Below are 27385 nucleotides of genomic sequence, written 5' to 3'. Positions count from 1 at the left end.
GGTTCCCGGCTTGTCCACTCTGCGGAGATCCACCTGTCCCCTGCATTCCTCTCTTCACCCGTTCCGACCGCGGAGGACCTGCGAACCCCGTCACCAGGTCGTGAGCCGCGGGAGCGGGACCTGAAGATCCTGCCATGGATGTAACACTGGCAGCGCCTGGTGGCTGCGCGGAGGAAGGAGAGAGGAAGAGAGACCCGACCTGCGGTCATGGTTGATCTGAAGGACGATGTGGACGACCCTCCGCCGAAGTGGGGTGTCATGGTAACCTTCAACTCTCAGGAAGGAAGGGGAGTCATCCAGGAGATCGGGGAGCCGCTGAAGGTGCATGTCACCCGGAACGAGGTGGAGCCTTGCTACGGGGAGGTCGATGCAGACCGCGACTTGCAACCCAGGGATGCCGTGGTTTACACCCGGTGGCAGAGGGGGACTGGCTGGAGAGCCCAAGACGTCCAGCGGTGCGCAGCTCTCTCGGCTGCAACTAAGGCCCTGGAAACCGAGCCTGCCGCAGGCAGGACGACTGCCACCTCCCCTACGGACCACCAGGCTGCTTTGACCCATCGTGTGACCCTGGGTCCCACCTGTCCTCGGCTGAGAGGGGTGGTATGCGAGGTAAAGCCGTTACAGTCGCAAGATTAAACTTCGATGCCGTGAAAATGTAAATAGTTCATTTAACTGTTTGTCTTCCTGCTGTTTTGCTGCTAAGACCCGGCCAGGGTTAGTTCTTAAAGGGATCCCTTCGTTTACCCGGGATCCCTAATGCTTTATGCTTGTTTTGCATCACTGTTTTAAAAGACTGCCGAATCATGGACGGTGAATGGTTCACAAACTGTTGCTGTAAATAGTTGCACCTTCTTAAAGGTGCCCCCTACTGGTTTTACAAAGGAAAGAGCTTTTTGAAGAGACTGTTCCTGGATACAGCACAGAAGCTCTTGTTCACTGCATACTTGCAACTTGAGAGTTGCACTACCTCAAAGAGACTTGAAATGTCCCTCTTAAAGGGGATGGTCACTGTTGCAATTAGTCAAGATATAATGTTGCTTTAAGAAAGTTGGAAAGTAATGATGTTTTACATAGTAGTATGTAGATAGAAAGATAGTGATAAGGAATAGAACTGTTGATAATGAATAAAAATTGAAGTTGAAGTGATTATCGGAACTAATGATAGAGAGCCAAGGAAAGATGCAGTAAACCCGTTGGGGTAGACGAGAGAGTCCTGCATAGGAGAAAGAGAGCTCAGGAAAATATTGATTTGCACTTTTAGTCGTATAGTATGCCTTTAGTGAGTACCTGCCTTACGCCCTTAAAGGAGAAGTTAAATTATTGTTCAGAATTTGCACTTAGTAGATAGAATGCCTGGCTGGGTAATAATGGTTATTTATAGTCAGTTATTTAATAAATGTTATTTAAGACCTTAAGCACTATGTAAATATGTTTTGTTTGTAACGTTCAAGTGTCCTCACCTCCCATAAAGGGAAGCATTGTTAAATTTACTTGTTTATTGCATTTCAAAATTTTGTATGTCTTTTGGCTAACATGTATTGTTGTTCTTCTTTCCCAGTCCGGGAGTACTGGATTTAACCGGGGGGAGTGCAGCGCCCCAGAGTCCTGGTCATTGCAGTACTGATGCTCCGCCACTAAGGGGAGTGATGGTACGTCTGATGGCACTAAAGGAGTTCACCTGACCAGGTATCACAGTCACACATTACACTTCACACTCCGGCCACCAGGGGGAGCAAAGGGTTCTATGTATTAGGCCACTCCTCACACTCTGGTAAAACTGGGGGTTGGATAGGAAGTTAGGGAGAAGCTGACTGGGTTTTGCCCAGGTAACATCTAGTGAGAGAAGAGCGTTGCTTGGGAAGATCCAGGGGGGTCCCTGTCAGGGGTGGGATCCTGGCAGAGGCCTAGCGAAAAGGACAGATCGTTACGGAGCCGCGCCTGCACTTCATTGCGGCGGCATCATAAGAAAGGACACGAAGCGAAGTATATTGTGGAGAAGTGAGAAACAAGATCACAGCACAAAGGCGATAGAACCAGTAGGAGTCGTGCCCCGAGATCGGCAACATCCTACTGAGGCGCGTAGCCGGTGGCCGGAACGCCGAGGAAGTATTGGGCTCTACGCATTACTTCAAACCAACGGCAGGGCAGTTAATTTTAGGTTGGCTGCCTCACCTAAATCACCTAATGAAGACAACGGAGGCAATTGTGGGAGAGGGGCGTCTCTAGGGTCCCTATAAAATAACTCCAGGCCTACCCCGTCATACCGGTGCGTCCTAGCCATATCATCTGGGGGATGGAGTGAAAGAACAGAAACATACACGACAGTTGTGAGGACTATCCCGTGGTGCTCAGCAGGGAAGTACTACAACACCCAGACGCTAGTAGGTAGGCACTGATTTCCACCTGCAAAGGGAACTCTGGATGTGCCTTCGGACCGGCCGGTCTCAGCCAGCCCTGTTAACAGTGCTATGGATTGCGGATGCCGAAGCCTTCAGTAAAGAGGTAAAGAGACTGCAACCCTGTGTTCTCGTTATTTACTGCGACCTACACCACCACCTACACCTTTTATTGGGCGCCCCTTAGCAGGACCACGGACCGGGTCGGGCCACCGTGACATCCTCAGAACCGAGAGACACGGATTCGAGTACCCCGCTGTCCTGCGTTTGGGGGCCGCTCCACTTCCCCTATGTACAGGAATATAACTACTATAATACTGTCACTATGCACAAGAATATAACTACTATAATACTTTCCCTTGTGGACAAAGGTAGAATTGCAAGTCATTTCTTATGTGCATTTAGAATATACTGTTCTGGGATATAGTTCTGTATTTGGATAGGACACCTTATTGATTCTGCTCTGGTGTCAGGTCCTACATTCATACCTGTGGATGAAACAGGAAATGAAACCTATAGTTACGGTACAAATTCCAGATTAATGATCCTCCCTGTTTGGAGACCTACAAAAAATGATCCCGGCTTTGAGGAATTAATCATTTGCTGACAGTCGGTGTAATGTTATCATTTTTATAGATTGATGGGAAATTTTGCTTTCAGAGCAAAATGCTTCACAAATAAATCATCGGATCATTTCCACTATCGTCTTCTTCCATTGGTTTACACACTACAAATTATCAATGATATGGCAGATAGTCTATAATGCAGAGATGCTAATTATATTATAATGCGCAATTATATATTCCAATAGTCCAGATATTTTATCTTACACTTCGAAGTATTCACATGCACCTGTGTAAAATAAGGGTGATGTATGATGCTTGAAAATGCCCAATCCTGCATTATCTTATACTTATTTATATAAAAAAGGTAAATCAGAAGTGGCAAGGAGGTTTTTTCTTATAATACTTATTAACAAATATATTTTTTTTGCAAGTGGTATATGCAAATTTATATTTTAGATCAGTCACACTCTCACCTTCCCATCCCAATTCCCACAACCTACTCATTATTTTTTTCCCAGCAACTGTTGTGTCTGCACATTCTCTTTGGCATTTTGGGCAGTTCGAATTTTGTCTCCATCTATATATATAATCGTCTAAGGGTCACTTCAGTCTGTTTGTCTGTCTGTCTGTCTGTCACGGAAATCCCACATCGCTATCAGCGACAGGCGCAGTCTGGCCGCGAATTCGCCCCTTCTTACTCTCTGTCAGTGCCCCTCGCGAGACCGCTACGTCATCATCTCGCGAGACCGCAATGCATTCTTGGGAACGGAGCGTCGCGAGGAGCATCGCTAAACGCCTCGCCTGGATCCGGGGACCGACGGAAGGTGAGTATATAACTATTTTTTATTTTAATTCTTTTTTTTTAACAGGGGTATGGTGCCCACCTTGCTATATACTATGTGGGCTGTGTTATATACTACGTGGGCTGTGTTATATACTGCGTGGGCTGTGTTATATACTACGTCTCTGTGCTATATACTACATGGGCTGTGCTATATACTACATCGCTGTGCTATATACTACGTGGACTGTATTATATACTGCGTGAGCAGCTTTGTTATATACTGTGTCTCTGTGCTATATACTACGTGTGCTGTACAATATATTACGTGGCTGGGCAATATACTACGTGGCTGTGCTAAATACTGTGTGAGCTGTTCTATATACTATGTGAGCTGTGCTATATACTATGTGAGCTGTGCTATATACTACGTGAGCTGTGCTATATACTACGTGGCTGTGTTATATACTATGTGGGCTGTGCTATATACTACGTAGCTGTACAATATACATGGCTGGGCAATATACTACGTGGCTGTGTTATATACTACGTGGCTGTGTTACATACTACGTGGGCTGTGTTATATGCTACGTGGGCTGTGTTATATACTATGTGGGCTGTGTTATATACTATGTGGGCTGTGCTATATACTGTGTGGGCTGTGTTATACACTGCGTGGGCTGTACTATGTACTACGTGGGCTGTTATACACTGCATGGGTTTTGTTATATACTACGTGGGCTGTGCTATATACTACGTGGGCTGTGTTATACACTGCATGGGCTGTGCTATATACTACGTGGGCTGTGTTTTACACTGCATGGGCTGTGCTATACACTGCGTGGGCTGTGCTATGTACTACGTGGGCTGTGCTATATACTACGTGGGCTGTGCTATATACTATGTGGCTGTGCTTTATATACTATGTGGCTGTGCTATATACTACGTGGCCATGCTATATACTACGTGGCTGTGCTGTATACTACATGGCTGTGTTATATGCTACGTGGCTGTGCTATATGCTACGTGGGCTGTGCTATATGCTACGTGGGCTGTGTTATATACTACGTGGCCTGTGCTATATACTACGTGGCCTGTGCTATATGCTACATGGCTGTGCAATATGCTACGTGGGCTGTGCTATATGCTACGTGGCTGTGGTATATTTCTCTGCTGTATCTGTGCATCATGAATCGTGGTATGTGTTAAAGAGGTAGGCCCACTGAGACTCTTTCGCCCGGGGCCCTCAAAAAACTGTAGCCGGCCCTGGCATCACTGATTGGTCACGCCCGGCCGACCGTGAACAATCAGCGACAGGCGCAGTCCGGCCGCGAATTGGGGTGGAATTTGAACCACGCTTCGCTAATTGGTCGCGCCCGGCCAGCCGAATCCTGTGTATAAATTGCATTATTCTGAAAACTTGATAAATAAACTACATACATATTCTAGAATACCCGATGTGTTAGAATCGGGCCACCATCTAGTTTTATATAATGTCGTAGAAGTCATATTTAACGTTTGACTTACAAAGTACTGTGATGATGTACAATAACAAATTGTATTGTGGTACCGTGTTAGCCAGAAAAATCGATGTGAATATTTTTCTGCCCAATGATGACAGAAGTATCACTCCTAGAATACTTCGGTCATCATTGGGCAGAAAAATATTCACATCAAAGTACTGTGATGTAAGATGTTCTGTATTACAAACAGCAATCATATTAAATATGGTTGTCCAAATATTTTCTGGAATATCACCAAAGAGGTTTAAGGAGTAAAGAGGGTTAAATATAAGACATTTATTGGGTGGAATCCCCCTTTAAGAACTAAGTGATACTTGTAAGGGGGTTACTCTGTCTGGTAGCAATTGAAATAGGTACAGGCAGCAGGTTCTTAAGTCAAAACAGAAAGATTTTTTAGTTCCATTAACTTCCATGGAAAATAAACAACCTTTCTCTGGCATAATATAAAAATAAACAGACCCACAGCAAGTACAAGCTCATCCGTTTATAATTAGATCCACACAACTCTGTAAAGGATCATAGGTCTTTCCATATGCTGCAAAAGCCTGGATAGGAGAATATGAATGAGCAGTCCTGCCCAGCTCTTCCAGACATTCCTAAAACCAGTAACAAAAATCCAGGCACTTTAGAAAAACCTCTCCGCACTATCTGTGCTGGAGCCTTCGTCTCTGGATCCTACATCACCGAGGCTAGCCACCTCGGTGACACATACCTCCCACCCAGGACTTGTCAGGCTGCAAACTCACACACTGCACCTGATATTTAAATGCAACATTTAAATATGTGACGCAGGGTCCCGATCTTTGCCATGGGGACCCGATGTCATCATGACAACATCCGGGTCATCAGAGCTAGGAAACTCAGGCACAGTGCATGATCATCAACTTTCCCTGTCAGTGCAGAGCTAGTTTCTACAGCATTGGAAAAAATGATAGTCCCTTAGTGGGACTAAGTAAAAAAGGGTAAAAAAGTTAAACATTTTTTTAAAATAATTGTAAAAATATTTGAAAAAATAAATAAAAAATAAAAGATATTGTATCTATAAATAAATATTTGAATGAAAAAATATAAACAATAAAAGTACACATATTTGGTATTGTCGCGTACACAATAACCCGACCTATAAAACTGTCCCACTAGTTAACTCCTTTAGTGAACATCATAAAAAATAAATAAAAAACAAGGCAAAAAACAACGCTTTATCATCATACCGCTGAACAAAAAGTGGAATAAAACGCAATGAAAAAGACGAATGTAAATAAACATGGTATCGCTGAAAACGTCATCTTGTCCCACAAAAAAACAAGCCACCATACAGCTCCATCAGATAATAAAAAAGTTATAGCTCTCAATAATAAAGCGATGCAAAAATAGTTATGTAAATGGGGTATCCCTGTAATTGTACTGACCCAAAGAAAAAAACTGCCTTATCAATTTTACCACACACAGAACGACATAACCCCCCTAAAAAAAGAATTGCTGTTTTTTGTTCATTCTGCCTCCCAAAAATCGGAATAGAAAGTGATCAAAAAATGTCATGTGCCCAAAAATGGTACCAATAAAAACGTCAACTCCTCCCGCAAAAAACAAGCCATCACATGACTCTGCGGGTCAAAATATGGAAAAATTATAGCTCTCAAAATATGGTGATGTAAAAACTATTTTTTGCAATAAAAAGCGTCTTTTAGTGTGTGACAGCAGCCAAACATAAAAACCCGATATAAATCTGGTATCACTGTAATCGCATTGACCCAAAGAATAAAGTTGCATAATCACCTATACTGCATGATGAACGGCGTAAAAAATTAATAATACCAATACTTCACATGCTGTTAATTTTTTCATTCTGCCTCCCAAAGATCGCAGTAAGGCTCAGCGCACATTTATCCTGCGTTCTGCACTGAGCGCTTGCATCAGAGTTTCCAAGTAAATCTCTGAAATGCATGATTCAGACGGAACCTCTGGTGGAATATTCCCTACAATGAGGCAGATGGAAGCACTGTGGATGCCGTCTGACCTGTGATCCGGGGGTGTTCGTCTTTTTAGGATTGAGTAAAAGTGCCGTCGGCCACAATTTTGTGCACTTCTGAAAAGAAGGACACCACTGAACAGAGGCCAGACGGAGTCCAGAGTAACTCTGCTGCCTCATTATAGTGAATGGATCCCTCTGGGGTTTCATCTGAATCACGTCACTCAGAGATTTAGATGGAAACACCAAAGTAAGTGGTCAGCGTAGAGCGCCAGATAACTGTGATCCAAAACGTTATGTAAAATGTTCCCAATAAAAGCTTCTACTCAATCAACAAAAAAAGCAAGTCCCCACTCAGGTCCGTTATCTGTTAATGGAAATATAGGGGGCTTCTATGTTACTGGTAGTACAAAGGCTCTGGAAAAGTGAAATGGCTCCTCACCCGCCAAAAGAAATTCAGGAAATTCTGTGCTCTTAAATCCAGCGCCACAGTGTACCTAAACCACATAATGCGTCCATGTTTGGAATTTCTGAAACGATGAGAGACCACCTAACTTACGGGTGCATGCCTCCAGAAGCACGAGCTGGGCATAACATACTGGTGACTGCAACGTTCTGGTCACTACAGCGTACTGGTCACTACAAACGGCAGTTTGCAATTTTCTCTTGACAACATTCATTGCTTCTTGTTTCTGGAGAATATATCCATTGAGTCAAAATCATCACTACACCTGTAGATAAATTCCCCAAGGGGTATAATTTCCAAAATGGGGTAACTTGAGAGGGGATTCTGCTTTCCTAGCAATTAGGGGCTCTGCATATGGAGTCCACAAACTGTTCTAGGAAAATCTGTGCTCCAGGAGGCAAACAGCGCTCTCTTTGCATAGCTAAGTTGTACTGTACAGCCACATATGGGGTATTGCCACATTTAGTAGAAATTGAGGGACACATTTTTTTGCCATTTTTACCCACTTATTGTATGAAAATGTAAAATCTGGGGTTAAAACAACATTTTGGTGGTAAAAATGTAGTTATTTTTTCTTCACCGCCCAATGGTATAAAATTCTGTAACACACCCATGGTGTCAATATGATCACTGCACCCTAGATGAATTCATTGAGAGGCGTAGTTCATAAAATGGGGTCACTTATGGGGGGTTCTGCTGTTCTGGCACCTCATGGGCTCGGCTAGTGGGACATGGCACCAGCAAACTATAACAGTAAAATATGGCGCTCTTGCCTTATGAGCTTCGCACTGCGCCTGAAAAATAGTTACTGATTACATGTAGGGTATTGGTGCACTAAGGAAAAATGGACCTCAGTTTTTGTTAAAGAAATACCTATTAGCCCTTAGAAAAATTAAAAACTTAAGGCTAAAACAACATTTTAGTGGTAAAGATGTAATTTATAATTTCTTCACCGCTCACTGGTATAAAATTCTGTGGTGTCAATATGATCACTGCACCCTTAAATGAACTCATTGGGGAGGGTAGTTTGTAAAATGAGCTCACATACAGGGGATTTCTGTTGTTCTGGCACCTCAGGGGCTCTGCCAATGTGACATGGCACCCTCAAACCATTCCAGCAAAATCTGAACGCCAATATGGCGCCTCGTCCCTTCGGGGCTTTGCACTGTACCTCAAAAGCAGTATTCCCCCACATATGGGGTATCGGCATATTCAGGAGAAATTGCACAACAAACTGTATGGTGCAATTCATCCTGTTATCCTTATGAAAATGCAAAATTTGGGGTCGAAATAAAATTTTTATGGGAAAATGTGATTTTTTTATTTTCACGGCTCAATGTTAAAAAGTATTGTGAAGCACCTGGGGGTTCAAGGTGCTTACCACGCATCTAAATACATTCCTTGAGGGGTCTAGTTTCCAAACTTGGGTCACTTGTGGGGGGTTTCCACTGTTTAGGCACATCGGGGGCTCTGAAGATGGGATATGAAGTCCCCTAATGATTCCAGGAAATTTTACATTCAAAAAGTCAAATGATGCTCCTTCCCTTCCGAGCCCTGCTGTGCACCCAAACAGTATTTTTCTCTCTCATATTGAATATCAGCGTACTCAGGAGAAATTTCACAACAAATTGTATGGTGCAATTTCTCCTGTAACCCTTAAGGAAATGTGCTAACAACATATTTGTGGGGAAAATGTGTTTGTTTTTTATTTTTATGACTCCAAGTTATAAACTTCTGTGAAGCACCTGAGGGTTCAATGAGCTCACCATACATCTAGATAATTTCTCTGAGGGGTCTAGCTTACAAAATCGTGTCACTTGTGGAGGATTTTCATTGTTTAGGCACATCATGGACACTCCTAACGCAACATGGCATTCGCTAATTGTTCCAGAAATTTTGCATTCAAAAAGTTAAATGGCTCCTTCCCTTCCGTGCTCAATTTTTTGTGAAAAAAAGTTAAATGCTTTATTTAAAAAAAAATAAAAAAAATTCCTGTGAAGCACCTAAAGGGTTAATAAACTTCTTGAATGTGGTTTTGAGCACCTTGAGGGGTGCAGTTTTTAGAGTGGTGTCACTTTTGGGTATCTTCCTATCATATAGACCCCTCAAAGTAACTTCATATGTGATGTGGTCCCTAAAAAAATGGTTTTGTAAATTTTGCTGAAAAAATTAAAAATCTCTGGTAAAATTTTAACCCTTATAACTTCTTAACAAAAAATGTTTGTTCCAAAATTGTGCTGAACTGCTGATGTAAAGTGGAAAAGGGAGAAATGTTATTTATTAACTATTTTGTGTGACATATTTGTGATTTAAGGGCATGAGCATTCAAATTGGCAAATTTGCTAAATTTTCAAAGTTTTCACCAAATTTCAGTTTTTTTCACAAATAAACAAAAGCCATACCAAAGAAATGTTACCACTATCATGAAGTACAATGTCACGAAAAAAACAGTCTCAGAATCACTGGGATCTGTTGAAGTGTTCCAGAGTTATTACCTCATAAACTGACAGTGTTCAGAATTGTAAAAATTGGCCTGATCAATTAAAGGGAACCTGTCAGCCAGATTGTGCACAGTAACCTACAGACACTGTCTGGTCAGCACCGTTATACTGATTAAAATGATACCTGAGGTAATTTGGAGTGTTGAGTCCAAAATTGAATTTTTTGGCCATAACCATAAACGTTACATTTGGAGAGAGGTCAACAAGGCCTATGATGAAAGGAACACCATTCCTACTGTAAAGCACGGATCACTGATGTTTTGGGGATGTGTGAGCTACAAAGGCACAGGAAACTTGGTTAAAGTTGAAGAAAAGATGAATGCAGCATATTATCAGCAAATACTGGAGGCAAATATGCACTCATCAGCCTGGAAGCTGCGCATGGGATGTACTTGGATGTTCCAACATGACGACGATCCAAAACACAAGGCCAAGTCGACCTGTCATTGGCTACAGCAGAACAAAGTGAAGGTTCTGGAGTGGCCATCTTAGTCTCCTGACCTTAATATCATTGAGCCCTTCTGAGGAGATCTCAAGCACGCAGTTCATGCTAGACAGCCCAGGAATTTACAGGAACTGGAGGCTTTTTGCCAAGGAGAGTGGGCAAATTTACCATCTGAGAAAATAAAGAATCTCATCCACAACCACTACAAAAAACTTCAAGCTGTCATTCATGTTAGAGGGGGCAATACACGGTATTAAGAAATAGGATATGTGATCTTTTGATCAGGGTCATTTGGATGTTTTGGTTTGACAATAAATGGCTTCACCCAACCAGTAACCATGAGTGGAGAAAATGTTTTGGTGTTCTCATTCATATTCTCTGAAAAAAGGCCAAGAAAGCAAAAATTCTGCCAGGGTATGTAAACTTTTGAGAACAACTGTATGGCCTTCATGGAAGAGTAATCAGAAAAAAACCTCTTCTGCATCCTCACAATAAAATTCAGAGTCAGAAGTATGCAAAAGAACATCTAAACAAGCGTGATGCATTTTGCAAACAAGTCCTGTGGACTGATGAGGTTAAAATAGAACTCTTTGGCCACCATCATCAAAGGCATGGGTGAAGAAAAAGGGCACAAAATTTCAAGAAAAGAACATCTCACCAACCATTAAACATGGGGGTGGATCAATCATGCTTTGGGGTTGTGTTGTAGTCAATGGTGCAGGGAACATTTCACAGTTACAGGGAAGAATGGATTCAATGAAATGTCAACCAACTTATTGATGCAAACATAACACCATCTGTAAATAAAGCTGAAGTTGAAAAGTGGATGGCTTTCACAAATGGATAATGATCCTAAACACATGTCAAAATAGACTACCTCCAAAGGCTCAAGTTGAAGGTTTTACAATGGTCCTCACAGTCCACTGATCTGAACATCATTGAAATTGGAATCTCATAGAACTGGATGAATTTTCCAAGGAAGGATGGATGAAAATCCCTCAAGCAAGAATTGAAAGATTTTTGACTAGCTACAAAAAGCTTTTACAAGCTATGATACTTTCAAGAGGGGGTGCTACTAGTTACTAACCAGAGTTTCCCAAACTTTTGTATTGGCCCATTTTCTTTTTTGTAATTTTTAAAATGTAAAATATGAAAGTATTTTTTTTGCCTAAAATACAAAAGAAATGCGCCATCTTTAACTTTAGACCTTTTTAGCAATTTTGACCAGGGGTACCCAAACTTTTACTTGTCAATGTGTGGTACGGTGCAAAAGTTTTAGGTAGGTGTAGTAAAAATGCTGCAAAGTAAGAATGCTTTAAAAATAGAAGTGTTAATAGTTGTATTTTTATTAATTAGCAAAATACACTATAAAGTGAATGAACAAAAGAGAAATCTAAATCAAATGAATTTTTGGTGTGCCTATTTTTGCCTTAATAACAGCATCAATCCTTCTAGGTATACTTGAACAAAATCAGGGATTTTGTAAAATTATAGTTAGGTGAGTAACCAATTATACCAAACAGGTGATAAAGATTATCATTTTCATATGTAGTATGAAACACAGCCATTATCTGAAACAGAAACAGCTGTGTAGGAGGCTTAAAGCTGCGTGAGGAACATCCAATTTCTGCTGTAAAGGTGAGGTTGTGGAAGACAGTTTGTGTCACGGGTAATATACCACAGCAAGACTGAGCAAAGCAACAAGACACAAGGTAGGAACAGTACCTTGTGAAAGTATTCGGCTCCCTGGAACTTTTCAACCTTTTCCCACATATCATGCTTCAAACATAAAGATACCAAATGTAAATATTGGTGAAGAATCAGCAACAAGTGGAACACAATTGTGAAATTGAACAAATTTTTTTGGTTATTTTAAATTTTTGAGGAAAATCAAAAACTGAAAAGTGGGGCGTGCAATATTATTCGGCCCCTTTAATTTAACACTTTGTTGCACCACCTTTTGCTGTGATTACAGCTGCAAGTCGCTTGGGGTATGTCTCTATCAGTTTTGTACATATCGTTTGGCATTGTTGCCAAAAAGTTCGATTTTGGTCTCATCTGACCAGAACACCTTCTTCCACATGTTTGGTGTGTCTCCCAGGTGGCTTGTTGCAAACTCTAAACAACACTTTTTATGGATATCTTTGAGAAATGTCTTTCTTCTTACTACTCTTCCATAAAGGCCAGATTTGTGAAGTGCACGACTGATTGTTGTCCTATGGACAGACTGTCCCACCTCAGCTGTAGATCTCTGCAGTTCATCTAGAGTGATCATGTGCCTCTTGGCTGCATCTCTGATCAGTCTTCTCCTTGTTTGAGATGAAACAATATGATCGCTTGCACAGTGCTCCTTTGGATATTTAAAGTTTTGGAAATCATTTTGTATCTGAATCTGGCTTTAAACTTCTCCACAACAGTATCGCGGACCTGCCTGTTGTGTTCCTTGGTCTTCATGAGGCTCTCTGTGCTTCAAACAGAACCCTGAGACTATCACAGAGCAGGTGCATTTATACGGAGACTTGATTACACACAGATGGATTATATTTATCATCATTAGGCATTTAGGACAACATTGGATCATTCAGAGATCCACAATGAACTTCTGGAGTGAGTTTGCTGCACTGAAAGTAAAGGGGCCGAATAATATTGCACGCCCCACTTTTCAGTTTTTAATTTTCCACAAAAATTTAAAATAACCAATACATTTCATTCAATTTCACAATTATATTCCACTTGTTGCTGATTCTTCACCAAAAATTTACATTTGGTATCTTTATGTTTGAAGCCTGATATGTGGGAAAAGGTTGAAAAGTTCCAGGGAGCCGGATACTTTCGCAAGGCACTGTATATGGTATCACTTCTATTTTTTAAAGCAATTTTACTTTATAGCATTGTTGAACACTTGCCTAAAACTCCCTTATAGATATTGCAGGGATCCACACTCTCAGGTGGGCATTTGGTAGTGCAATGCAATGTTGTTTGGTCCAAACATGTACAGTTTTACTGCTTTCATAAAACTCCAAGGGATTCAAAACCAAAACCTCTTCTGGGCACAAAGGTATCGCAGAAAATAAACAGTTCCTTCAGCAGCTACATATATGAATCAGTGAGGGCTAACCCCAACAGATTATTGTCCTTTCTCCCGGAGCAAACACTATACACAGGAAAGATACGATTCCATCAGTATCGGTATCACAATCAGCCTGAGCTCCAGCAGCTTCCAGTTCCAAACAGGTGTTTAACTCTGTGCACAGTTTACACTGAATAGGCTTCAGTTTCCACAAGTTACTTTTCTTCTCCAACACACAGATTGCTCAGCTTTCCTAGCTGACCCTTGCAGTATCCATTCAGAGAGAAACTTTGGCCTGTTTCTCTCCTAGCTTCATATTTTGGCTGGTCACTTGCCAGCTCCAACACACTGGACTCAGCATTCAGCAGACTGACACATGATGAACCCATTTTCTGCTTCTCAATCAAAGTTAGAAAAATGCATCTAATTAAGACCTGCTGTGCTAGTATTTAACCAAGTCTTACCTGGCTTTGCTACCATATATGAAAAAATGTCAATACCAGCTTGGTGATTATTTCCATTTGTTAACAGGATTTATTTTTATTTTTCACATTGTGAAACCAAATTATCCAACAAATAAAATATCAGAATAAATAATTATAAAAATATTTTACATGCAACACAATTTACATCTCCAAACTATGACAGTCATAACTATTAAATGAGTGTCATGTTTTCCATAAATTGTTGCATATTTTTTTTTTAAATTGTTTTTGGTCATGTCTTATGTTCTATGTTTCAGTAACAAACAGGTTAATTCCATTGATCTAGCGCACAGAGTTTTCCTTGCGGTTATAAAGCATAAACTATACCATACATCTTTGGCTGAAATCTATGGCCAGAGATCATGTTTTATGCACGAGGCGGATCCATCTTATTTTTCGGTGTTGAAAGGGCGGATGAAAAATGCTCAGGATGGTAATAAATGGCTGTTTTTGTGTCCGTACAAAGAAGCACATTAGTTATTTGGTTTCCCCTTAGCTGCCATCATTTACACGTGCAGAGCTATTAATCACAACAATTACTGAATCCAGGTATCACTGGTGAGCAGAGTGCGGGGAGCGAGCACAGTCAGATGAGCCACCACCACCTCAGATATCGATTTCAAACATTCATCTAATTTTGGCTTCTAAAAAGTTTGATCAAAGATTAAAAAAGAAAAAAAATGAAGTAATTTCTCCCTTGTGTCTGCGTAAAAACTTAAATGATAAATTAAACCCCCCCTCCCCTACCCAAGAGAAAATATTCCCAGTACCTATGAGATCAAGTTTACATTTCTTTCTGCTAAAACAAACGAAATAAGGTAAAAAGTGCAAAACGTGTAGTGAGGTCTAGTAAATTAACAGAGGGTAATCTATTCTGGTTATTCAGCAATAATTCTGACTGAGCAATCTGCTCCAGACCTTACTGACTACTACTTAAGACACAAATCCAGCATAGTCAACTAATTATTAAAACATAACTTTTACTAGCTTATAGTTAAAAATTGGTACCAGACAACAAACATATATATATAAAGTGCTCAATATTACCAGTGCACATATAAAAAAGGTTTGGTCTCACCCGATTTCTGAGTCTTTTTTTCCTGGGGTCAAGCTTGTGCTTTTAAGACCTAATTGAGAGCATTCCGGGGGGAGAATACTGGGATCTGACTTCCCTGTCGTGCCCACTGTAAGAGACTCCCGCCCTTACAAGGGCAGTACCCAAGTGTGAAACTGCCTTTGTAGCGCCCCCGCTGCCGCAGGGCCGATGGGTACCCGGTACCGGGCCTCTGAGTCTCTGCTCTGGGGTTGTCACGGCGGCTAGGCCCCGGTCCGTGACCCTGCCGTGGGGCACACAGGGGATTACCAGGGGTGGATGATGTAGATGGGGGTGAGGCTGTAGTGGTGCGGTGCAGTAAATAACAAGGACACCAGGTTGCAGTCTCTTTACCTCTTTACTGAAGATCTCTGGGTCCTCAGTCCGGAATACGGTTCACCAGGCTGCGCAAGTCCGGCCGGTCCAATGGCACCTCCGGAGTTCTCCTCACAGGTGGAAATCGGTGCCTTCCTTCTAGCGCTATGTGTTGTGGTCCTTCCCTGCTGTGCTTACGGAAAGTCCCCACAACCGTTGTGTCTGTTTCTTAAGTTCCCTCACAACTCGATTAAATGATGTTCTTCTAATCCTCCGTCCCTCCCTGTTGTTCTGGTTGGGACGGCACCCGTATGACGGGTAGGCTCGGAGCTCTTCCGGGACCCTAGAGTCGCCCCTCTCCACAAGTTGCCCCCCAAGACTGCATAGGTGATTTAGGTTAGACAGCCCGCCTTAGACTGACTGTCCTGCCGCTGTTTAGAGTATTGCTTGAAGCTGAATGTTATGATACTCCCTCGGCGTTCCGGCCACCGGTAGTGCGCCTCAGTAGGGTGTTGCTCCGGTCTTACAGCACGACCCCTACTGGTATTTCTCCTTTCGCTTGATCTCGTTTCTCACTCAGCACAATCTATCTCGCTTCTAGTCCTTCCTTGGGCACCGCCGCTACCCGGAGCAGGCGCGGTCCCGTTACGTTCGTTCAAGTTGCCAAGCCTCTGTCAGGATCCCACCCCTGACAGAGACCCTACTGTATCTTCCCCCACAACACCCTCTGCCACAAGGTGTTGCCTGGTTCCAACCCAGTCAGCTTTCTCCTCTAACTTCCTGCCTGACCCCCAGTTTACCCACTATGGTGGGGAGTGGCCTAATGAATAGAACCCTTAGCTCCCCCCGGAGGCCCAGCTGTGAAATGTATTGGTGTCTGTGATACCTGGTCAGATGAACTCCTTCAGTGCCATCAGACGCACCATAGCTCCCCATAGTGGCGGAGCCACAGTACTGCAACGACCAGGACTCTGGGGCGCTGCACCTTCAAATGCCCATGGAATATATGGCCTCCCTGGGTGTTATGTATATCGCTTCCCAACGCGTTTCCCCCCCCCGTTCAGGGGGTTCGTCAGGGGAAGTAATTTAGATTAGTCTCCTGCAGTGGCTAGTGAGACCCTTCTCTATATTGTGTGTCTCTCTCCATAGGGGTATGCAATCTCCAAGTTACCCATACATCTGTTGTCATTAAATAGGGTAGTGGGTGGGATTATCAGATTGCTGGCGTGTTTCCTCATTTCCTTTTAGTATTGGCGCCATTATACTCGTGTCACTATATGTATTGCGGCGCTATAACTCTTACCTGGCACTTTAACCACGGCCGCATCTTGTCCATGGCGCGTGCGCAGAAACTAACGCTAGAATCATGTGACCTAGGTCCTTTTCAATGTAGTATAGTCAGGGAGCCTTTGCGCATGTCCGTTCCAAGGTCCTATTGTTTCCAGCCTACATCTCATCCAGCGCTTGCGCAAATACTAGTGTTTAGGTCATGTGACCAAAGGTACTTAATAATAAGATGTATTTCAGGGTCCTTATGCTTACCTATTCTAAGATCACTACCGGCCACACCAACTAAGGCGGCACCAGCGTAATCATTACTGACTAATTAGAGTTTATCTAATGCTACATTTTTAGTATTTGTCTAACTAGTGACATCTTTTATCAGGATTCAATTTTAAGTACTCATAGATAAGAATATTAAAATATTATATTTAGTCCACCCTACTACCCTATGTTGAAAATTGTATATATCTGTCACTGTGCCTAAGTAAAGCCACTCTATCTTCCTAGTGGTTTTCTCGCTCTTGATCACGGACAGTGGATTATTTATACCAATGTTCCCTGTTTATACAGTTTAGGTACAGTTACAAAATCTCATCTTGACAAATTTTAAGGTTTTTATTGACTGTATTAATCATCACCTGCTAAGATACTTTGCATATGTATATTAACCATGATTGAAAGGTAAAGTCATTAATTACAGAAAGCAACTGAAATTAAGCTGTTCATTCAGTCCTAGGGGCTGCTGGGTATCCAATCGGTATATCCAACGGCACTCCCTTTGTAGGATAAGTTTGTCATAGTTCCCTCCTCTTAAGGGAGGTTTGACTTGATCTATGCCCATAAATTTTACCACTTCACATTTGCCTTCATGACACTGATTTACATGTTTTGCAAGTGGCGTGTCTCTTCCATTTCGTATATCTCCTAGATGTTCACCTACTCTTTTTTTGAATTCCCTGATAGTCTTCCCTATGTACGTGATCAAGAGCGAGAAAACCACTAGGAAGATAGAGTGGCTTTACTTAGGCACAGTGACAGATATATACAATTTTCAACATAGGGTAGTAGGGTGGACTAAATATAATATTTTAATATTCTTATCTATGAGTACTTAAAATTGAATCCTGATAAAAGATGTCACTAGTTAGACAAATACTAAAAATGTAGCATTAGATAAACTCTAATTAGTCAGTAATGATTACGCTGGTGCCGCCTTAGTTGGTGTGGCCGGTAGTGATCTTAGAATAGGTAAGCATAAGGACCCTGAAATACATCTTATTATTAAGTACCTTTGGTCACATGACCTAAACACTAGTATTTGCGCAAGCGCTGGATGAGATGTAGGCTGGAAACAATAGGACCTTGGAACGGACATGCGCAAAGGCTCCCTGACTATACTACATTGAAAAGGACCTAGGTCACATGATTCTAGCGTTAGTTTCTGCGCACGCGCCATGGACAAGATGCGGCCGTGGTTAAAGTGCCAGGTAAGAGTTATAGCGCCGCAATACATATAGTGACACGAGTATAATGGCGCCAATACTAAAAGGAAATGAGGAAACACGCCAGCAATCTGATAATCCCACCCACTACCCTATTTAATGACAACAGATGTATGGGTAACTTGGAGATTGCATACCCCTATGGAGAGAGACACACAATATAGAGAAGGGTCTCACTAGCCACTGCAGGAGACTAATCTAAATTACTTCCCCTGACGAACCCCCTGAACGGGGGGGGAAACGCGTTGGGAAGCGATATACATAACACCCAGGGAGGCCATATGTTCCATGGGCATTTGAAGGCAGTTTCACACTTGGGTACTACCACTACAGCCTCACCCCCATCTACATCATCCACCCCTGGTAATCCCCTGTGTGCCCCACGGCAGGGTCACGGACCGGGGCCTAGCCGCCGTGACAACCCCAGAGCAGAGACTCAGAGGCCCGGTACCGGGTACCCCTCGGCCCTGCGGCAGCGGGGGCGCTACAAAGGCAGTTTCACACTTGGGTACTGCCCTTGTAAGGGCGGGAGTCTCTTACAGTGGGCACGACAGGGAAGTCAGATCCCAGTATTCTCCCCCCGGAATGCTCTCAATTAGGTCTTAAAAGCACAAGCTTGACCCCAGGAAAAAAAGACTCAGAAATCGGGTGAGACCAAACCTTTTTTATATGTGCACTGGTAATATTGAGCACTTTATATATATATGTTTGTTGTCTGGTACCAATTTTTAACTATAAGCTAGTAAAAGTTATGTTTTAATAATTAGTTGACTATGCTGGATTTGTGTAATCTATTCTGGTGAATACAGTCAAGAACTTCTGTATGTTACCCTGACTACAGAGGCGATGAAAGATGCCAAAGGATGTTTTAATGCCTCTGTTCAAATGTCGACTATGTCAGACTTGAGAGATAGAGCCCAAGTGAATGACATATGCTAGTCAGCCATGACCCTACAAAGGAGCCTCAACTGAGGAAAGGATGAACATCTTGAAGGAACTGGGGAGTCTTCTTATCAGTCTTTGTGAGTTACCGCAGGGAAGCCCGAGCGTGGGCCTGCGCTATTCCGGGGGTCAGAAGTCGGAGCACCCTCTGGTCCCTGCTGCGTGCTGCTTCTCCCCAGCAAGTCTGTCTGCTTACGCACGCGCTCAGGCTTTTTCTTATTAGCCACAACCCCGGGTATAAAGAGTTGGTTGCACATGCCCAGATTTCTTTATTTACTCATGTGGGAACTGTGAAAATTACGCAGTAAACCTGTTTGACGTTTTTGCAACTCCAATACAAGTGAATGGAGAGAATGGCTCATTCATGGCCTCTCCGAATTCCAACTAGTGCAAGACAGGAACCTGAGAATTTCTTGAGTAATATAAAAAATATGAAACACTTTTGTTTTTCTGATAATAATATGCTAATTAGCCAGTATTAGTCCAGCATCTATTCTCCTAGACTAGTCCCAACTTCAGGAGTTGCGTTCTAAAATCATACCCAATTGACATGATTGCCATTTTCTTCACTGTACCTCATCATGGCTCCAGGACAGGATGTTATGTGCCTCTGCAAGATCTCGTCCACTGAAACTATAACTTGGCACAGTGTAGAAGATGTCCAACATGCTGAATGGGTGTGAGTACGGCACCCAAGGCCAGAACTAATGAAGGGGAGCAGACACCCCCTGGACTAATCCGGGCTAATTACCATATTATGAGCAGCAAAGAAAAGGTGCTTTTGCCACTCATACCTCTAGATTCTCACACCAGACACTTGGTTAAACGCAGAGATAGAGTACTGATGGCGGTTTGGGGGCCTTTGGGCAACTGATAACTTTCCTTTAGTAATTCTCTATTTTAAAGGACTATTCTTTCAAAAGAGGGGCACGTAGAAGGAATGGATCTGGCAGCCACCATCATGGATACATTGCTTTGTGTGACTCGGCCTCTAGCACTGGAGGTTTAGAGGCAGCATACCGGAGGCTTGGAGCAGCGGTCTTCAGTCTCATGGATCATGGTTTTGAGCTGCTGGAATCACTTAGTGAGGAGGAGTATTAAATAAATACTCAGAATCCATCATCCAGGAAATAAGCATTTCTGGTGTCATCAGAAATGTACCCATCACCACAGCGACTGACGCAAGTCACAGATACTTATGCAAATTTTCCTTCATATTTACGTGTGGTGGCTGTAATCAGAGTGGCATCTTATTGTGAGATTAACATAGCATGGACATGAAGCTGCCTCTTCTTATGTAAGAGATTTCTCAGAGGTAGCGGAGAAATAGAAGGGCACCACAAAAACCAATAAGTCAGGGATCAACCATATGCATATAAAAAGGACAATCAAAAAAAAAAAAGAGAAAGATATGCATAACAAAGGGATCAACCTTCAAGAAATAACAACTTTATTAATACAAAAAGGCACAACAGAGCAAGACATACATTTAAAAACAGTTAAAAAAACAAAAAAGGGAAACAGCAAACAGCTAATAAGCTAAATGCAACCCCCCAGACAATTGGAAACAATGCCAACAAGCACTAGAGAATTATGGAATGTATCAATAACAAGAAGGTGCATGTATACATATTTAAACATGAACACTAATATACTGTATGTCCGTCTGCTACCAGCTATACTCTATAGGCATGAGACAGTATCCAAAAATAAGATGTTAGATTAGGGTCGTTCCGCTTCCCAGGTCTAATTATTCTCTATAAGCCATCACATCAGATAAAATGATACCTAAGGATTTGAGGACAAAGCAGCCGCGTGTTAATCAAAGTGTATCCCACATAGGTAAAAGTCAACAGGTAACGAAAAAATAATGTATCACCTAAGACAGCAAGAGCGAAGCGGATGACAAGCTCCAAAGACCCCTGAGGTGCCAGGATGCCAAATAGAGCAGCGGTAGCGAAATATAAGGTGCTAGTGCTGGGGGGGAACTGAGCTCCACGCGTATCGACACTACAGGACAGGAGCGTCTTCATCAGGGGAAGTGTAGGGTAAATAGTCTGTACTCGATCTAATATATGTAGAGTAGCTGCGGAGACACCATCACGTGTTTCTCAACGCAAGCAGTGAATAGCCACGTCTTTCCCTGGGAAGGAACAACCACGGGAAGGGCAGCATCCAATAAAGGAATACATCCAATACAGGAAAACCACCTATGCCAAGCATGGTATCCATCCACAGACAGCTGTTTCGGGGGTTTTGCCCCTCATCAGTGTGGAGTAGGAATCTGGCTATTAGGAGCAGTGCCTAGTAAAAAGGCTGTAAAGGCACAGATGATTGGCTTCGGGGAGACCAAAACATCCAACACCGCGGAGACACCATCACGTGTTTCTCAACGCAGTGATCCAGAACACTGCCCCCATCCGCGGTGTTGGATGTTTTGGTCTCCCCGAGGCCAATCATCTGTGCCTTTACTCGATCTAATATAGCCAAGTAATAAAGTAAAATAAACATCATCAGAGGTTCCTCAGTATAATATGATCCTCCCAGATCACGCCAGGGGCTTTGTGCCACCCTCACAGGGTCAGTTCTCCCACCACAGTCACTGTGCCCTTATCATAGTCAATGTTCTAACCAGCACACCCCATACATAGCCTCATAGGCAGATTATAATGAGGGAAATCTGGGCTACCACCCAGGGCTCAAAGCTATGGGATGGTCCATGGCCAGATTGCCCTCATTATGTTTTGTGGTGGCGCACATATTCCGATAGGGAGCTTTCCTGGAGCTGCATTGCTGGCGATACAGAATAGCAGCACAGCTCCAGGGGAGCTCCCATCGGCCCTGCTGTGACGTGTCGGTGCAATGACCTCATCAGCCGGCATATGCCAGCATGTGCATGCCACAAGTGGGGGGCTCATACTAAAAATAGGGTGCTATGTGAGGGCTTCCACTGTATATAGGAGCCTATGTGAGGACTCATGCTGTATATAGGAGGTTATGTGGGGGTTTATGCTGTATATACGAAGCTATGTAGGGGCTCATGCTGTATATCTTTAAGCAGCCTCTGTTTTGATATAATGTCCGCTCATACGGTATGATCGACTTTACCAATTCTATCCATGTCCCGAGAGAGGGGTGTACACTACCCATCCAACGCAATGCCAACACCTTCCTAGCCAGAAAGAGTGTCTCACGTAGAAAAATCTTAACATAGTGTCGCCAGGCTTCATCATCTAGCACCCCAAATAAGCAAACTAAGGGACTGAGAGGAACAGGGGATTGTACTAGAGAAGTCAACAGCGACATTACCTGGCTCCAGTAAGACTGAATAATGGGGCAACCCCATACCATGTGTATAAAGTTTGCTTCCAGCAAATGACATCTCAAATATTCCGATGTTTGAAACTGACCCATCTTAAAGAGCCGCAATGGAGTTAAATATGACTGATGTATGATATATAATTGGGTCATTCTATTATTGACTGATGCGGACACTCCAATCGGAGATTCAAAAAATTCCTCCCAATCCTTATCTTGAGCATCAGGAATGAGAGCTTCCCACCTTCCCTTAATTGACACAATAGCAGAATTGGTTCCCATCGATAACATATATGTATATAAAGCTGAGATGAGACCATGGGGACTTTGCGATTTAAGAATTCCTATCAAAGGGAAAGATGAGATAATTTGAGTCAAACTCACAGAACGTAGATGTGACTGGATAGCTGATCTGAGCTGAAGAAAATTAAAGAACTGGGACCTCGGGACATTATAATTAGACTGAATTTGCTCAAAGGACATCAATACTCCATTATCATACAATCTTTAATCGAGAAAACATTATGTGATATCCAAAAATTAGCAGACGGGTGACCCAACAACACCGGAAAATAAGAATTGTTCCACAGTGGCATCTCTGCTATGATATCCTCAAAGTGGATGACTTTTTTAATTTGTTTCCAAACTGACCGTGCTAATTTAAGTAGAAGTAGTAATCGAGGGACACCAGGTTTATTTATTTCTAAGAAACCTAATGGGCAGTCCACCATTGCAGCATGCATTAAGTGACTTTCCGAGTTGGGTAGGTGATTGTCCACTTACTCAAAGCCTTAATTTGTCCGGCTAGGTAATATAAATAGAAATCCGGAAATGCTGCTCCTCCCATCTGTTTGGACCTCTGTAGAGTAGAAAGTTTAAGTTTGGGTCTGCCTTTCCCCCATATGAAAGACTTGGTCAAGGAATTTAGATATGTGAAAAAGGATTTAGGAATCAACACTGCACTATGTTGGAGAGAATAGTTGAGTTTAGGAAGTAAAACCATTTTAATTAAGTTTATACGGCCAGCTACAGATAGCGGAAGTTTACCCCACGAGGCAACCGACATTGTTAAATATACCTATTTCATATACAGGTGTTTCTCACAAAATTAGAATATCATCAAAAAGTTAATTTATTTCAGTTCTTCAATACAAAAAGTAAAGCTCATATATAGAGTCATTACAAACAGAGTTATCTATTTCAAGTGTTTTTTTTCTGTTAATGATGATGATTATGACTTACAGCTAGTGCTGTATATAAGGAACTATGTGTGGGCTCATAATGTATATAGGGAAGCTATGTGTGGGCTCATGCTGTATATAGGAGGCTATGTGAGTGCTCAAACTGTATATAGTAGGCTATGTGGCAGCTCATACTGTATATAGGATTCTATGTGGTGGCTCATACTGTATTTAGGAGGCTATGTGGTGGCTCATACTGTATTTAGGAGGCTACGCGGGGGTTTATAATGTATTTAGGAGGCTATGTGGGGGTTCATGCGCTATCTAGATAGCTATGTGGGGAAAATACTGTATATTGGGGGCTATGTGAGCATTCATACTATATGTAGGGGGCTGTGTGTGAACTCATACTGCATGTAGGGTTTGTGTGTGTGCTCATACTATATATAGGGGAACTGCTTGGGGGCTCATATTGTATGTAGGGGCTATGTGGGGGGCATACTGCATGGGCCTGTGAGCTGTTATCCTCATTGCAGTACGGCTTATGGACTCCTTTTCTTGTCCTGCTTGAAGGAATTCCCTGATGAACCCCTCAATGACCAAAAGCTGAGTACACAAATGTTCAGGCCATATAGGATCTATATTATACAGGTGCTTCTCCCAAAATTAGAATATCATCAAAAAGTTAATTTATTTCAGTTCTTCAATACAAAAAGTGAAACTCATATATTATATAGAGTCGTTACAAAGAGTGAAACCCTTTAGTTGGAATAAAGTGGGCCATCTTTGTGAACCGATCCAGCACAACAAAGATAACAGTCATTTCTTTAGGTGGAGGTAGGTCCACGATAAAATCCATTGACATTTATCCCCAAGTCCTGGATGGAACAGGAAGAGGTTGAAGGTGTCCTAGAGTTAAAGATCCTGGCGTCTTGTTCCGTGCACATGTTAAACAGGAGCAAGCATATTTTCTGACATCCTTCCTTCAATTAGGTTCCCAAAAAGAATGAAACAGTGGTTCTTGCGTTTTCATGACTCCAGGGTGTCTTAGGCTACTTTCACACTAGCGTCATACGACGCACGACGAATTGCGTCGTTGCGACGTACCAACGCAAGCAGTGAAAGCGCCGCACAATGGGGCAGCGGATGCTGTTTTTCAACACATCTGCTGCCCCATTGTGATGTGCGGGGAGGCGGGGGCGGAGTTCCGGCCGCGCATGCGTGATCGGAAAAGACGGTCACGACGCACCAAAAAACGTTACATGTACCGTTTTTTGGTGGCGACGGTCCGACGCAACACGACGCAACTGTCGCACGACGGTTGCGACGTGTGGCAATGCATTGCACTGCATCGCTAATGCAAGTCTATGGAGAAAAAACGCATCCTGCAAGCACTTTTGCAGGATGCGTTTTTTCTACAAAACGACCCATAGCGACGTGCAGTGCACGACGCTAGTGTAAAAGTAGCCCTATAACTTTAGAATCATGGACAAGTTTGAGGACTTCAAGTCGAGCAGATTCGGGGACATATATTTGGTCGCTCTGCATCCAAAACACCTCCTTGAAAGAAAGATCAGCGTCTTTAGAAGCATAATTAAGAAAAAAGTCAGTCTTTAATCTTCGTTAAAAATTCATCGGAGTCCAGTATTCCAAAAAAATGTTTGGGATGTAGAATGGTACAGTCAGTACTAGACCTCTCCTGGGGTCCAGGTTCAGTAAACATCCTGGACAGAGCATCAGCCTTGCAATTTCTTGAACCAGACTGAAAAGAAATTATAAAATTAAACCTGGAGAAAAATAAGGCCCCACATGCTTGTCTTGCAGACAACCTCTTAGCTGTATGGATGAATTCTACATTTTTGTGGTCAGTAAGGACAGTCACCGTATGATTGGCCCAATCCAAAAGATGTCTTCATTCAGAAAAGGCAACTTTAATAGCTAAAAGTTCTTTATTTCCAATGTCATAGTTCTTTTCTGCAGATGACATGACAAAGGAATGCACATAGATGAAGCTGCATTTTGTTTCTAACTAGTTTGTTGAAAACCATTTGTGCCTCTGGAGACCAGGAAGACAGTTTGGTTTTCTTTGTGAGTGAAGTAATTGGTAAAATGATTTTTGAAAACGTTTTTAATGAATCTTCTGTAGAAATTTGCATATACAATAAAGTGCTGAAAGTCTTTTAAATTTGTTGGGGTAGGCCAGTCAACTTCCTCTCTGATTTTACTAGGATCCATGCTCAAACCTTCTGGGAACATGAGACATCCCAGAAACTGAGTACTGGTTTGTTTGAATTCACATTTTTCGAGTTTGATATAGAGATGGTTCTCCTGTAAACGTTCTAGGATTAACTCGACGTGTCTACGATGGTCCTCTATGGAATCTGAAAATATAAAAATATCATTGAGATAAACAACAACAAATCGATCCAAGAAATCTCAAAAAACATCATTATTGAAGTGCTGAAAGGTGACAGAGGCGTTGCTAAGGCCAAAAGGTTTAAACAGATATTAAAAATAAAGACATCAGCTGTATTCACTGTGAACTGTAGAATGATGATAATTGCAGTCATAATAATCTGTACAAGTTTCTTCTGCTTCAAAAAAATCACTGATGCCTTACATTTTTTTAGCAACAGGGCAAAAAGTGGCCTATTTTTCAGACAACCCTTTATTTTCTGGACGCTGGCAACTGTCTGGTGAACATAAATGTTTGAATGAGGTATTAGAGTGTATTTTGGTTGTACCAGGTGTCCGAGACTGCTCTTCCACAAGTTCTGCCTCTTGTCACTTGTCTGCTCTTGTCCTCTCTGGATATTCAGTACCATACCCATCTCCACTCTGGTAAATTTGCCAAATACTCACAATTAGGCCAGCGTCACACTAGGCGTAAGACAATACGGTCCGTTTTTTACGGCCGTAATACGGGCGTAATACGCAGAAAAGTCCCAGAAATAGTGTTCCGTAGGTAATCCGTTGCCAAGGTGTGGTCGCGTATTTTACGCATGTAGTGTTGCGTGTGCGATCCGTATGTGATCTGTAATGCGTATTTTTCACGCAACATCACAAAATGGACATTTAACGGTTTTATGGCCTGCAAAGAATTTAAATCAACATCAACAACCCTATTTAAGCCCTCTACAACAGGTGGCACCCTCCCATCTGGCCATTTAGTTGGTGTGCTTCTTTTGGGTGTGTTGGTATTACCTTCCAAACATGTCTGACCATCTGTCTATAAGCACAACTCAGCGGGTGTTGTTTCACTGGGTGTTGTCACGTCGCTTTGGCCAGCCATATCCTGTGATTGCAGATCCGCGAAGGAGGAGACGAAGATTGTGGGTGCATCCTCTATTGACATTTTGAGAGGCTCTATACAGCTTTGTGTTTGCCTGTGGTGCCACCTACTATTGGTTTACCGTGTCACATCCCTGCTATACTTCATTGTTTCTTGGTTGTTTTTAATGTTCTTTGAATAAACTTTTGCAATTTTACTGGTATCTATGGTGCTTTTCTCTTGTATGAATCTTCATTGTCATTGGCACTTTACCTTG

The sequence above is a fragment of the Ranitomeya variabilis genome, chromosome 4 (assembly GCF_051348905.1).
Source record: "Ranitomeya variabilis isolate aRanVar5 chromosome 4, aRanVar5.hap1, whole genome shotgun sequence".
NCBI classification, from domain to species: domain Eukaryota; kingdom Metazoa; phylum Chordata; class Amphibia; order Anura; family Dendrobatidae; genus Ranitomeya; species Ranitomeya variabilis.
This window is presented reverse-complemented; position numbering follows the sequence as displayed.